Here is a 15,000-nt window from a genome sequence, read left to right on the forward strand (position 1 = left end):
CTGCCTCCGGAATGGTCTTTGAATATCGTATTAGAAAATCATACTTAGCGTAAACTCATAAGTGCATTTATTTTTATATGAGTCATTGATCGTCTCTATGATATCATCGTGCTCTTTTTATTCGTCATAGATGCAACATAGTCAAGTATTTCTAAAGAGATATTTAAGATTCCTAAGGATGCTAATTGAAATAAGTTTTTATTGTTTCTAATTATCGTCGTGAATCGTATATATATATATATATATATATATATATATATATATATATATAAACAAAGAAAAAAAAAAATTGATTTCATTAATGATGTCATACCGATGATCCAACGTTCGAACTACATTTTTTTTTAATCTTTTTTATAGAGATTTAATTAAGGCCTGTATTTATTTGAGATATTTCTTCGCTCGAACGAGAAATAAAAGAGATAAGAAGAAAAGAGAAAGAAAGAAAGAAAAAAAAAGAAGAAAAAGGAAAAGAGAAAAAAAAAACAAATTTAAGATGGTAAATCTAATGCGCGTTATGCGTTCTCTTTCATGCTTAAAAATTATTTTTCGACAAAGAAAACGGCTCGTTTAGTGTTATGTATATATATAAATTAAAAAAAGAAAAAAAAAGAAAAAGAAACAAGAAAAGAAGAAGAAGAAGAAGAAAAAGAAGAAGAAGTAGAAGAAGTAATGAAAATACTTGGCCCCCATGCAATGGTGTATTTGCGCGGGTGTACGTCATTACCGTGGCGTCGGTTGGTAGAAGGGAGAGGTGGGTAGAGTCGTAGAGGGATGATGGTGCGACGAATCTTACGGTTTTTATTTATTTTTCCCTTCTACCGTGCAACGTCGGCTGAACGCGATAAAATCTCTCAATATAAAAATTCATGCTCATAATAACGTGACTCCGTCCGGGAGTGGCTTCTTATTTTTTTCTTATCGCGTCCCCGGAGACGAGCGTAAAAATGACGCTCGAACCTCTCGTGCTCGATGGAAAGGAGAAAGAAATAAAGAAAGCAACGAGTAAGAAGGAAAGAGAGAGAGAGAGAGAGAGAGAAAGAAAGAAAGAAAGAAAGAAAGAAAGAATGAGACAGAGAAACCCGTACGACCGTGGACAGATCGATAAATTTGCGTGAATATTCGTATAAAAGATAAGCTCCCGAGATAAGAGGTAAATCGGTCCTTGAAGTGACGGGTCTCCCCTCTCACGTCGACGTACATAGATACGACTATATCAGAAAATAGAAGATAAATTTCATTCTCTTTCTCTATCCCTCTCTCTCTCTCTCTCTCTCTCTCTCTCTCTCTCTACTAAAGTTGCGTTTTATATATCATTTATGAAAGATTTGAAAAACGTGCTGTCATTTGTTTGTTTCCTTCTATCTTCTTTTTATTTTTCTTTTCTTTTTTCCTTCTGAAATACGTACATCTTTTTAACGTAAACGATAATCTTTTTTTATCTTCTCTTTTCCATTTTTTTTTCTTTTTTTTTTTTTGTACGCACGTTATATCCTCACACGTTATTATATATATATATATATATATATGCGATATATATGCGATAGCTGTGTATGTACGTATATGCTTACATAAAACGTGAGATAGGGTTCTTTCATTCATTATTAAAACCAAGACCATTATATTTCGGTCTTGCTCGGGAAAGAGCTCAATTCCATTTTCTTTTTTCTTTTTTTTTTTTTTTTCAGTTTCTCGTGCGGTTTATCACCGATAACATAATCTCGTTTATGCTCCATTAAAAAGAAAAAGAAAAAAGAAAGAAAGAAAAAAAAAAAAAAAGAAAAAGAAAAAAAAAAAGAAAAGAGACGTTCGTCCCAAGAAGAAAGAGTGAGGTACCTGTTTAGCATCGCATTTAGCAGAATCACGACGGTACTTCGGCTTAATAATACTCGTACGTCGCTGTCGTCGTGGATGATCGATCGTATCGCGTGCTCATCCGCAACCCAGACGAGGAGGATGATCTCGATGACTTGCATCGACTGAATTACGTCGAGCATGTTGCATATCATATAGAAAATCCCTTCATGCTGTATACATCATCATACATGTATATATATATATATATGTGTGTGTGTGTGTGTGTGTGTGTGTGTATGTGTGTATGTATGTATTTATGTAACTATATGTCTACGTTGATCAAGTAGGGCGTGCGACTTCTTATGAAATAAACTCCGTTAGAAGCCAATTGGGGGATGATTTATCTATTATTTTCTGCGGATCATGGAATGAAGTGTAGTAGGATGAAGGAAGTGGAAAATAGGTGGGGGTTACGTGGGGGTGAATTTCGAGTGAGGGATATGCGAACGCAGGTGCTCGATCCTCGGATGATCGTAAGAGGAGAGTGATGTTAACGTACGATATAAATTAATGATACATCGAATAACGTATCCATTATAACGATTACTATGCCCAATGAGATAAGGTATAATGTATCGTTATCGTTATTCGACAAAAATTTCAGTGGACAGACGGAATTAGTTTAGAAATGTCTCGTTAGCGTGATATTATAATGGTTTCCTCTATCTTTCTCTCTCTCTCTCTCTCTCTCTCTCTCTCTCTCTCTCTCTTTCTCTTTATTTCATTGTCGATATTTTCACGAAAATACGCGCAACAGAACGTATCGAACATTAACGAAATATTCCATGACACTATATATATATATATATATATATATATATATATATATATATATATATATATATATATATATATATATATATATATAGTATTATATATATATGTATATATTGAGCATCGATCATTATGAGTCTGACCGTCCAACTCTGATTGGATATTCCAGTAATGGTCTATCGCCGTAATAATCGTCGACGTATGCAATAATCATGTCGTTTAATGACAATTGATGCGTACCGGCTCGTTAAATGCGCTTTAACATCGCGCCCTGCTTCTATACGTACGCTCGCTCGTTATAATAGTTCCTATAGAGATGCGCAAGCTCGTATATGTGATACTTATGATATGACCTCGGCGTAGAGGGATATTAGCCGAATAATGTTAACGTTGCCGTTCGATGTAATCTAGATCTTTGTATAGATCGAACCTAGGTATATAAATTTTCGATCTATACGAAATTTCTCGTTACTTTTCTCGTTCTGATTTGTACTCGCAGAAATAAAAAAATTTAAATCATATCAAAGTATGCATATATTTATACATATATGTGTGTATGTGTATATATATATATATACACATACACATGTATGATCGAAGGCATCGTCGATTACGCGTTGAAAAGCGTTTTCCGATCGAGGTAGGACAATAGCCGTGACTATATGTACTTATGTATGTGGTATATATAGGTATACACGTTTACAACATAGACGTAGAGACATAAACGCATATAGAGAAGCCGTTGAAGAGGAGATTGGCGGCCTAACGCAGATATGGGCGATGGTTCTATTGTTGGAGGGGTTCGACGTTACGCACGATCGGTCAATATTTCTCGTAACCGATCTACGTTACCTTCACCGGGATGTGCAACTATCGATGTGCATATAGAGAGATATAGACACTCTCCGCATACGATCTCTCTACGCTTCCGTTTCGCGTGCACCGTACCAACTACGGTCTCGTTTGCGGAACACGATGTTACATTGAATATTTTCGCGTTACTGACCTCCGGCTATTCCGGATGTTGCGTCGAGAGGAGTAATACATACATACATACATACATACATACATACATACACGGTATGCATTAATGTGTATTTGTATGTTGATGTATATGTGTATGTGTTAATAATGCGTACCTTCCTCCTCCGACTACGTCATTCTACACTAATATAAATGTGTTGGTTAGAGCCAATTAAATTCCACCATCATAGTATGATTAACTAACATACGTGTACAATAAAAACGTTGATAACGTTGATAACGTTGTTGTGTCATAAATTTCGTAGTCTTTTCGATAAACTAACTTAATCAGGTAAACATTCGTTCTATCATAAATGCTAACTTTTTTTTGTTCCTTTCTCTTTTATCTTCTTCTTTTCTTTTCTTTTTTTTTTTTTTTTTTATTTGAAAACACGAAGTAACCCAAGTTCCGTTGGAAAAATTCAATCGGTCTCGTACCGACTTGGGAAATGCAACGTTAAAACTTTCCAAATATTTGCCAACTCCTTGAATCAAATTACATAACGTGCTTGCATATCTACGTCGCAGCAGCATTTTTCCCCCTCCCCCTCCCTGCCCCCCTTCCCATCTCTCCCTTCAGCCGACGTACCCTCATAATTAAAGGATCGCGATCCTCTCTTTCGTTTCCCATTTTTGTGTTTTACGCGTTTTTCTGGTAATTTTCGTAAAAGGGCATATTAGAGCTATGTCAGAATTCAGGGACGTGTTTCATGTAAAAACGATGCATCGTGGTTCTACACAAAAGAAAGAAAAAAAAAAAAAAAGGGGAAAAAAAATATAATAAAAGAATAAAAAGAAGAAATGCATATGGGAGGGATGCAAAAGCGAGTAATAATAATAATAATAATAATAATAATAATAATAATAATAATAATAATAATAATAATAATAATAAAACGTACGCGCGCGCGATGGGAGAAAACAAAACGAAATAATGCATGAAAGCTGGTTGGGACGATCGGACTCGTTTTTTTCCGTTGGAAAATATTTGTCAATATTTCGATGTAGATTTTTAGTCACCCATTGAAAACTGGGCTAGAAATTTTTTGAAAAGAACAACTAGTTCATTATTATGAAGGGGATCGTCGTTGAATTCATCGGCTCGAATTTCTATCAGAGTTGCTTGACTGTCAAAAACACGTTTTTCATTCTCTCTCTCTCTCTCTTTCTCTCTCTCTCTCTCTCTCTCTCTCTCTCTATCTCTATCTCTCTCTCGCTCTTTCTCTCTCTCTCTATCTCTATCTCTCTCTCGCTCTCTCTCTCTCTCTCTCTTGGAGGAGGAGAGAATATTTTTCGTTCGAATTGTGCCAAACTCTGTATCGAGGGAGATAGGAAAAAAAGGGTTGATTGGCGGAGTTTATAGGCATCGTGGTAACTCTAGCGACGCACGACACGGTAATTGTGGGAAAGATGGAGGAGAGGAGTAGATAGAAGGCGGGTAGGGAGCCAGGGGTAATTTTGCAAGGGCAATTTCGTCGAAAATTTAAAAGAAAAAAAATTTGTCCCCCATCCGAAAATAAACAAAATAAAAAAAAAAAGAAAAAAAAAAAATAAAAAAAAGAAAAAAAAATCCCTTCCGTATAGCGTTCGCAGAGATCGCGAGGATTGGTAACACACACACACACACACACACACACACACACTTTCTCTCTCTCTCTCTCTCTCTCTCTCTTTTCCGTTTTACTCTATCTCTATCTCTATCTCTATCTCTATCTCTATATCTATATCTATCTCTATCTTCTCTGTCTGTGTCTCTAGAGGAAGTTGCGTTCACCTGCATCATATCGGCCAAAACCTCGTTTTCCCCAGTAATTCCATTTTCGCGTTGGCTGGCCTCCGCTACGAGATCGTATGACTCGATTTTTCCACAATTTTGCGGGAGAGCCACCGTGGAGGAGGGTGACGAGGGGTGGGAGAATTTCAATTAGATTACCTCCGTCCGCGTTACATACCGCGTTCTCCTCTTTCCTCTTCGTATATCCCCGTATGCGGAGAAGAAAAATCGCGTTTACCCCACCGCTTCTCTCTTTACCCCCCCCCCCCCCGCCACTCTCTCTCTCTCCCTCTATCTCTTTCTCTCTTACCTACTCTTTTTCTCTCTCTTTTTTCTCTTTCTCCTTCTCTCGTTTCAACAGAAGCGAGAAAGAGAAGGACTACTACTACTCGTCAATGACGAACTTTTCGTCGTTTGCTCACTAATGGCCGAGCCCATTCGACGTGTTCTCGCGAGATCGCCGATGATTAATCAAGCACAAGCTCTACCCGTAAACCCTACGGCCTAAACCCATTTTTAGAAGCGCTCGACCGGAGGACGTGGCGATTATACCCGCGAGCGAGATACCGTTTCCCATTATTTTTTTCTCTCTTTTTTTTTTTTTTTTTTTTTTTTTTTTTTTTTTTTTTTTTTTTTTTTTTTTTTTTTTAATTCCTTCGTTCGAGTACGTCCTCGTGGTTTCGTTGTCGTAGTCGTCGTCGTAGTCGTCGTCGTCGGCGTCCTCAACCCTCTCGCATGTCCCCTACGCCTTTACGGAATTAGTAGGAATTTGAAAGGAAGAGGAAGAGGGCTCTATGCGTCTGACTTTGATCGATCTTTTTAAATTTCCTCATCCTCTCCCAAACATCTTTGTATGATTCGTAATAATCGTCTATGTTTTTTATCTACTTTTCTCTCTCTCTCTCTCTCTCTCTCTCTCTCTCTCTCTCTCTCTTCCTCTTTTTCTCTCTTATATCTTCGAAATCGAAATGATGCCATCGAAACAATGGATCAAACGATTTTTATTCTTTCTCCCTTTTTTCTTTTTTTTCTCTCTTTCCTTTTTTCTTTTTTCATATCCTACCGAAGCTCTAAGGGATTACACACGTGGTGCGTTTTACCTGACTATAAACGAGCCGCCAAGAGGCTTCCAATCGACGACTGCCTGACGCCGTGGGAATCCCTTGAGAATCGACGTGTATGACGTAATGCCGAAGGAACGCCGTGCAACCCCTTTTCGCGACCCTCGCTCGATGAGGCTCCGCCACTCGCGAATCTCATCGTCATCGTCGTTGTCGTTGTCGTTGTCGTTGTCTTTGTCGTTGTCGTTGCCGTAGTCGCCGTTGTCGTGATCGTCGCTTTTCAAAGCCCGAGTAAAAGAGAAAAAGAGAAAGAGGGAGAAAGATAGATAGATAGATAGATAGATAGAGAGAGATAGAGAGAGAGAAAGAAAGATAGAGATAAATAGAGAGAGAGAGAGAGAGAGAGAGAGAGAAATGCATGAAGAGAGGAAGAGAAAGAGATAGAGAATTAGAGATCAACTGCAGACTTTCATGACGCGATTCGCGATTTTCTCCCTCGTTGGATCGACGGTTATAAACGCATTTATGCATGGAACTGCATAGCTCGCATCGGTAGGACGTTTAAACGCCGGGAATACGTTGCAGTTCGATGCGGTTCCGCGCTAAGTGGATTACGAGTTTGCGATTATGTGTACGCACGTATGTAGATACGTACATGTATACATACATATACATACGTAAGAACAGTCGCGCGAGTGCATACGTGTTAGCCAAATTACGTTATTCCGCTGCAGTCAACACGATTCTGCAACCGCGTGCAATTTTTTCCCCTCTCTCTCCCTTTCTCTCTCTCTCTCTCTCCCTCCCTTCCTCTTTCTCTCTCTCTCTCTCTCTCTCTCTCCCTCCCTTCCTCTTTTTAAAACTCTACCTCTCCGTCTCTGTCTTTTCTCTTTATTCGAAGTCGTCATCATCCTCTTCTTCCTCCTCTCGTTAATATCGTCCGGCCTCAAAAAGAGAGAGAGTTATATCCCTACGAAGCGAATTATCTACGCTCGATCGAACACCACCCGTCGTCACTTCTACCTTTTTTTTTTTTTTTGTTTTTTTTATCTACTTCTTCTTCCTCTTCTTCTTCTTCTTCTTTTTTATTCTTTTTTTTTTTTTAATTTCCCTCATTTTTCTTTTCTCTTTTTTCGTTCTTGTTTTCTTTTTTTTTATATTTTTTCTTTTTTCTTTCTTTTTTTTCCGTTTGACATTTACATTAGCACCTGTTATATACCGCTCGTGCGATTTCCTCCTCTTTTTTTTTTTTTCCTTTTTCTTTTTTTTTTCTTTCTTTTTTTTCTTTTTTTTTTTTCTTTTTTTCCGTTCGTTCATCCCTTTTTCTCGTACAAGAGTACCACCTACCGTTCCGTATTCGTCCATTCGTTCGATTTAAATTCATTCGGCGATAACCACGCAACGTTAAGCGAATACCTCTCTATACTTTCGGATTTTCAAGTTTTACGTTCGTTTAAACTCCTCTATTTTCTATCCAATTTTTTTCTATCAATTTTGCTATTCGTCTTTTTTTTCTCTCTCTCTCTTTCTCTCTCTCTCTCTCTCTCTCTCTCTCTCTCAATCGTCTTTACTTCATTACGGAAGCCTAAAAATGTTCGCGATTTGTGCTCGAGTAATTATTAAAAAAAAAGGGAAAAAATGAGTAATAAGAAAGAAAGTAAAAATAAAAAAAAAAAAAAAAATAGAACATTTAGTTTTTGACGGACATCAAATCCGTCTATTATGGAGAAAATTAAATGTGGAAACCATAATAATTAAATGCTCCACGAACTTGGTCATTCTTAGGCTTCGCGAAACGTAAAACAACCGCCGAGTTGGTGGATGTCATTCATGTGGCTTCTTAAATAATGGAAGATAGAATTGTTTACTCCTTAAAGAAAGATGATATTTGATAGTGTAGAAAAATGCGGGATCGAACACATTGATCATACCGGATATCGTTGTTTTTCAATATTCGAATAGATGGATCTATATGAGACAATATGATATCAATCAGAGAGCAAAGAACATCGTCAATTTTCATTCGGAAAGTTTAAATAATTTCAAAAGTTGAAAAGCTTTAAGTGTTATTTTGTAATTAATTGATTTTTATATATCATTGATAAACATTGAAAGAATTCAATTGTATTCTGCAATCTTTAGAAAATATTTTGACGTTTCATTCGATTTTTTCTTTTTCTTTTTCTTTTTTTATCGCACGTTATAGCGTAAACATTTATTTAATGATTCAGTAAATTATCTCATTCGAGAAAAAACCAGGTATTTGATAATGGTTATTTTTTTTTTTTTTTTTTTTTTCTTTATACTTACTATCTATAGCGCGAATTTTTTTTAGTTTTTATTATTTATCCAAGCTTGGGAGGAGGCTTGAATATTTTCTGACGAACTGTTCATTCATTCCAAGTCCAGGGAAGAGTTGATTCAACGCGTTATGTTTGCCACCGATGGGTTCATCGTATTTGCACAAATGTCGAGTAGAGCGACAAGACCTTTATATTTGTTCATTTTTTCTTTTTTTTTTTTTTTCTTTCTGTATATTAAATAAATTCCGATAAATTTATCTATTTATAGTATAAGTCGAAATAATCGAAGATAAGTTTACGCGAATGAATTTTTAAATAAGTTAATGTCTATTAATATTATTGAAAATCATTTTCTTTAATTATTTGGTAATAAGAAAGAATCAAGGTTTTATTAATTATATTGTATTTTACGCAGTTTTTTTTTTTTCTTGTAATAAATATCCAATATTATTCGTATTAAAATGCTTGGATATTTTCGAAAAATCTTGCGTTTCTCTATTATGCAAATAGTTTTTTTTTTTTTTTTTTTCAATAAAATACTCTCTTATTTTCTGTAAGATCTTTTTTTGATTTTTGTAAGATCGAATAAAAATTTCTAACGGTAGCCAAAGTTTATTTTTTTACCATCTTTTATTAACTATATTATAATTCTAGGATAAGATATATTATAACATATATCTTATAATAGATTCGTATATAATAGATTGTTAGATAAAAAGATTGAAATTCGCGTTTATGAAGGAAAAAATTATACATAATTAAATTAAACTATTTAATAGAAATGTTTTAATAGTTAGATTAAATGAAAAAAGAAAAAAAAAAAAAAAAAAAAAAATTGGAGATGCCGGGGATCGAACCCGGGGCCTTTCACATGCAAAGCGAACGCTCTACCACTGAGCTACATCCCCATGTTGAAAGTACTTTCTTTTATAGGTCTTATATATTTTACATTGCTCAGAATAATCTAACATATATATACATATGTATATAATTTATGTACATATGTTAATATGTAAAAGACATTAATTTATATAAATTAAATAAAATTTATTTAACGTATTATTTATTATAATAAATTCACGCATACGCTAAATTCTCATGTAAAGAAACGCGAATGAAAGAAAAGAAAAAAAATATATTTTATATTGCAAACATATTAGTATTGCGTGATCTCTTATGCTAATCTTGATAATAATTTAATAATCTTGGTAATACATTTCCGACAACATATATATATATATATATATATATATATATATATATATATATATATGTATATATATACTTCATGAATACAATGTACAAGATTAGGGAATGCAAATGATCGTCGATTACGTAATACTCGGTGATAGCAGATTTACAAGAGAGGCGATCCTGAAAAAACGAGAGTCATCGGTCGCAATTGCACCGTCACATTATTATTATCATTATTATTATGTATACAAAGCGGGGGTGTAGTACGTGCCGAAGAATTACGAGGGTGGCTAAAAGTCATCACCCCCCGTTGCGTGACTTATGCAGCGCCTCACTCTAATGAAGATCTATCGGCTTCTGCTACGTGGCCTTTTATCATTCGTTTGTTACGAATTCTTCGCGTTTTCGTTCTCTCTCTCTCTCTCTCTCTCTCTCTGTCTCTCTCTCTCTCTCTCTCTCTCTTTCTCCCTCTCTCTCTTTCTCTCTCTCTCTTTCTCTCTCTCTGGCTCTTTTTTTATCTTTTTATCTTTTCTTATTCCTATCAAGAAATTCTCGACACGCGACGTACGATTATAGGTAGGTAGAACACATTTGTTTTTTCCTTTTTTTTTCAATTTTCTTTTTTCTTTTTCTTCCTTTTCTTTTATTTTTTGTTGTCGTACACTACGAGCATCGTTAAAATCAAGGTTTAAAACATGACGAAGCAACAATAACAATTCATTGGGATGATTCGTGGATGACGAGAACGACGAGTACGATTAAACGTATAAACGTTTCATTTTGTTTATTTATTTATTTATTTATCTTTTTTTTTTTTTGGAGAAAGGAAAGAAAATAGTCGATGAATGAACCAAATCAAGACGATGATTTGTTAATGCGTCTTCGATACTCTTTATTTTAATTTAGTTGTGTATTCTTTGGGCGTTGTTTTTTTTTTCTTTTTCTTTTAATAATTAAATAAATCATATCGTTGTTTATAATCATTTTTGATTGGATCATGTGGACTATCTCTAGACTCGTTGATTCACGTAATCTCTCGTTCACGAAATATTCCTTCTATCTAATTATTCTTTTAAATACTTATTTGTTTTTAATCCTCTTATTCTCTAATTCTTAATTCATTTCTTTTTGTTTATTCTTTTCTTTATTTTATCGCGAAATACAGATATGCAGTTTGATGTAAATGAAAGAAAGAAAGAAAGAAAGAAAGAAAGAAAGAAAGAAATTATTTTCGATGAATGAAAAGTTTTATAATGAATGGGAAAAGGAATAAATTATTTCTTTTCTTCGTGTAAACATTATAAATAACAGATACTTTTACAATAACATTTGAGAGAATACTGAGATAAACTGTAGATATTTTTCTGTCCTGAGTAAACGTACGCTATAATAAATTTACTTTATAAAAAGAAAAACAAAGAAAAAGAAATAAAATGCGATTGAATATATTTGAATTATATTAAAAATGAAAATTCAAAACGATATATCCAATTGAAATATTTATTCGGAAAAGACGCAAATATCGGCCGATATATCGATTCTAAGGTACTAAAAAGGGTTAAATATTGATTATTAAATATGCCCGTTTGTATTTCAACGAGAGTAATGATCCTTTTTAAATAATTTTCTTTTTACGCACGATCAACCCTAAACGATGAAAATTTGAAACGCGATATTAGCTCCCTAATGCCTATTCCTTCCTTCTATCCATCCATCCTTAAAAACTTGATAAACCGTAATCCGACACGGGTAACGTGATACTTTAGAAGCGGATAAATAAGAAGAGGTGGAGTATTCTTATCGTATAAATCCGAGAATCCTCCCTTCGTCGAGCGAATAGCAAACAGTAACGCGAGAACGATATGGAGCAACATTTTAAAGGATTGTCATTGCGAATGTATATCCTTATAATATGATCACGAATAAATCGATCGATGAAATAATATGATCGACGTACGATCGTTAATTAATGATCGTTAATTAATGTTAATTATCGTACAGCGTAGATCACATTTCTTTTTTTATTATTCTTTCCCTTTCTTTTCTTTTTTTTTTTTTTTTTTTTTTTATTATCACTATTCGAAGCGAATGAAATTTATGAGTAGGTCATTTATGCGATTATCAAGGGTTTTACGTTGAAAAATAAAGTAATATCGTCTTTACGGAAGCTAACGTAAGAGAAACGAGAGGAGGAAGGGTGGGAGGGAGGGGGTAAGTGGGATGGGTGGAGTGTCAGCCGCTAATCCTTAATTTTCCAGGACGCTGCTTCTCTCCGCAGCAATACTCTTTCTCTCTACCCTTCAAGACTAACAATTAGCGATGTTAATCCTTCCGGGCCTAAGAAGGACCTACGGCCATATATCCCATTACAAGCCAACGCACGAAACACGACCTCGTAAAGATTCTTTTAATACCATCTTCTCGGTGCGTAAGATCAGTACGTGCGTACATAAAGTAACAGAGAGAAAGAGAAAGAGAGAGGGAGAGAGAGAGAGAGAGAGAGAGAGAGAGAACGAGAGAACGAGAGAACGAGATAAAAAGAGTAAAAGGGAAAGAAAAAGAAAGAGAGAGAGAGAGAGAGAGAGAAAGAGGCGAAAGAGGTTTTGTACAATTAACGGACGTAATTACGAGGAAACAGGCTCTGCTCGCAAAGAATCGTTGCCCTCCAAAGAGCAGTATGCATATTTCATCCTTAGGATCCTTAAGTCGAGGACGAATGAAAGAAGTAATCCTGAGATAACGTTTTCGGGCTGAGAGAAGATCGTCGTTTACCCTCACGAGAGGAAACAAGTCCAAGAAAGATAGAAAGAGAGAGAGAGAGAGAGAGAGAGAGAGAGAGAGAGAGAGAGAGAGAGACAGGGACAGAGAGAGAGAGAGAAAGAAAAAGAAAGAAAGAAAGAAAGAAAAAAATAGACAGAGAGACCGACCGAGAGAGACAGAGAAAGAGAGAGAGAAAGAGAAAAAGGACACAGTAGTAGTAGCCCACCTTAGAAAAACGGAATATCTCTCTTTGTATGATTTTTGAAGAGCCGAAGGACCTCTGTAAATACGTCGTCTTTTCGTCTACGTCAAGACTTCTTACGTTATCGAAGAAACCTTTCTCTATTTCTTTTTAAATAACGAAAGATAAGCGAACCGCTAGGTTACTCAACTGAAGAAACGACAAAGATCGGATAAATGGCGACAATGTGCGTTCGCATTTTTACAAAAATAATTTTCAACGTGCTGAGGAAACATTTTTTTCTTTGTAGTACTTAGGTAGGTAGGTAGGTAGGTAGGTAGGTAGGTAGGTAGGTAAGCAGGTAGGTAGGTAGGTAGGTAAGTACTATCTCCTTCGTTCGAGTTCTTCTCGAACGAAAATCGTATTGTCGGTAAGAGTCTACATTTCGTTTAAGTCTCATTTCGTTTTATTTTGAAGAAAGTTCTTACATGTGAGAAATAATTTAGTTTAAGAAAACAATCACGTCTGTGTATGTATTTGCATATGTGTGTGTGTGTGTGTATGTGATCATTGTCCTAAACTTTAGGTCGTTCACTTAACAATATAAAAATGATCAATAAGGTGTAAGATAAGGAACGTTGTTAAGATATCTCTAGGTTGATTCGATTAATCGATTCGACATGCCATATGCAAAGACCATGACTTTTCGTTTGCATTTTTCTCTACTTTATAAGTAACGCCAGAAATAAGAAAGATAGAGAAAGAGAGAGAGAGAGATAGAGAAAGAGAGAGAGAGAGAGAGAGAGAGAGAGAGAAAGAAAGAACGTGAGACCTCCCATCGTGCGGAATATCCTCCGCAATCGATCGTTTATCTATGACATCGATATACTTTCATTCGCTTTAATCCCTTTTCTCGCTTCATGCATGAATAATATACATTCGTTTCGCTTCGAATTTACAACGTTCGACATTTTTCTAAGCCTAGCAAGGGATCCATATATATATATACATAGATACATATATACATGTCTATGTATAACACACACACACATATGTATGTGTGTGTATGTGTGTTTATAGGGTATTCTTTCATAAATGTCAAAGCAAATATCTGACAACTGATTGAAGTTACAAGAAAGTTTAATAATAGAAAATTTGCACGTGTTTTTTGTGTCAGCTTACAAGATATACGTAAAAAGCTTACTAGATAATTACAATTTTTGCAAATGATCGCTATTTATGTAAATAAAAAAATAATCTAAAAATTATATCTAAAAGACTGTAAAAAATAAAAATAAATTATTTAATCAAAAAGAAAAAAAAAAAAAAAAAAAAAAAAAAAACAAGAAAAGAAAGGAAAAAATTATGAAATTATTTAATTAAAAAGAATAGAGAAAAGATAGAGAAAAGAAAGAAAAAGAAAAACAACATTGATCTTTTGTAACTCGATGATTACGAATAAGATAAAGAAAAAAAAAAAAGGAAAAGGAAAAAGAAAGGAAAAAAGAAAAAAGAAACAAAAACGAAAATGTTTACACAAAATGTTTAATCATAATAAATTTCCCTTGTAACTTCGTGCAGTCGCAAAATATTTACTCAAACATCTATGGACGGGCAATCCGTGTAAGTATATATGTGTACATATATATAGTATATTCGGTAAAATGATACGATAGGTCTACGTGTAGGTCTTCACGTTCCAAAAAACAGAGATTCGACGAAATCGCACGAAGTCGAGGAACGTTCTGTATATCACGGAATAATCCTATCGGCAGTTTACCTGGAAACCTACATTTATTCGTACAGTGTCACAGAATTTCTAACCCCTTTAAAATCCTGTATTTCCTGGTAAGCATCGACTTTCGAAACTTGATCTTTATTAGATTGCTGAGAAGCGATGATGTAAAAAATATAATTCCTTTATACGATCCAATCGGAATTAGATAGAGTTGACGAACGCGATGATCTATTTGGTTATATGATATTGATCATTAATTTAATTGCGAAAAATTAAATTAATTCGTTAATCATTATGATTGATTATATCTAGATCGACTATATCGTATACCATTG

At 34.8% G+C, this 15,000-nt stretch overlaps 2 non-coding genes across 2 annotated transcripts in view; both read right to left on the reverse strand.

Moving 5' to 3' along the window:
* Trnal-uag overlaps nucleotides 1-5 on the reverse strand; it is an 80-nt gene extending 75 nt beyond the window's left edge. The window contains exon 1 of the tRNA in view: nucleotides 1-5. This exon is cut by the window's left edge and continues 75 nt beyond it. This is a non-coding gene — a tRNA (tRNA-Leu).
* Nucleotides 6-9,628: 9,623 nt separating this feature from the next.
* Trnaa-ugc lies at nucleotides 9,629-9,700 on the reverse strand. Its single transcript has one exon. It is a non-coding gene; the product is annotated as a tRNA-Ala (tRNA).
* Between the last annotated feature and the right edge of the window lie 5,300 nt (nucleotides 9,701-15,000).

Source organism: Vespa velutina, chromosome 8 (genome assembly GCF_912470025.1).
Source record: "Vespa velutina chromosome 8, iVesVel2.1, whole genome shotgun sequence".
In the NCBI taxonomy this organism is placed as follows: Eukaryota; Metazoa; Arthropoda; class Insecta; order Hymenoptera; family Vespidae; genus Vespa; species Vespa velutina.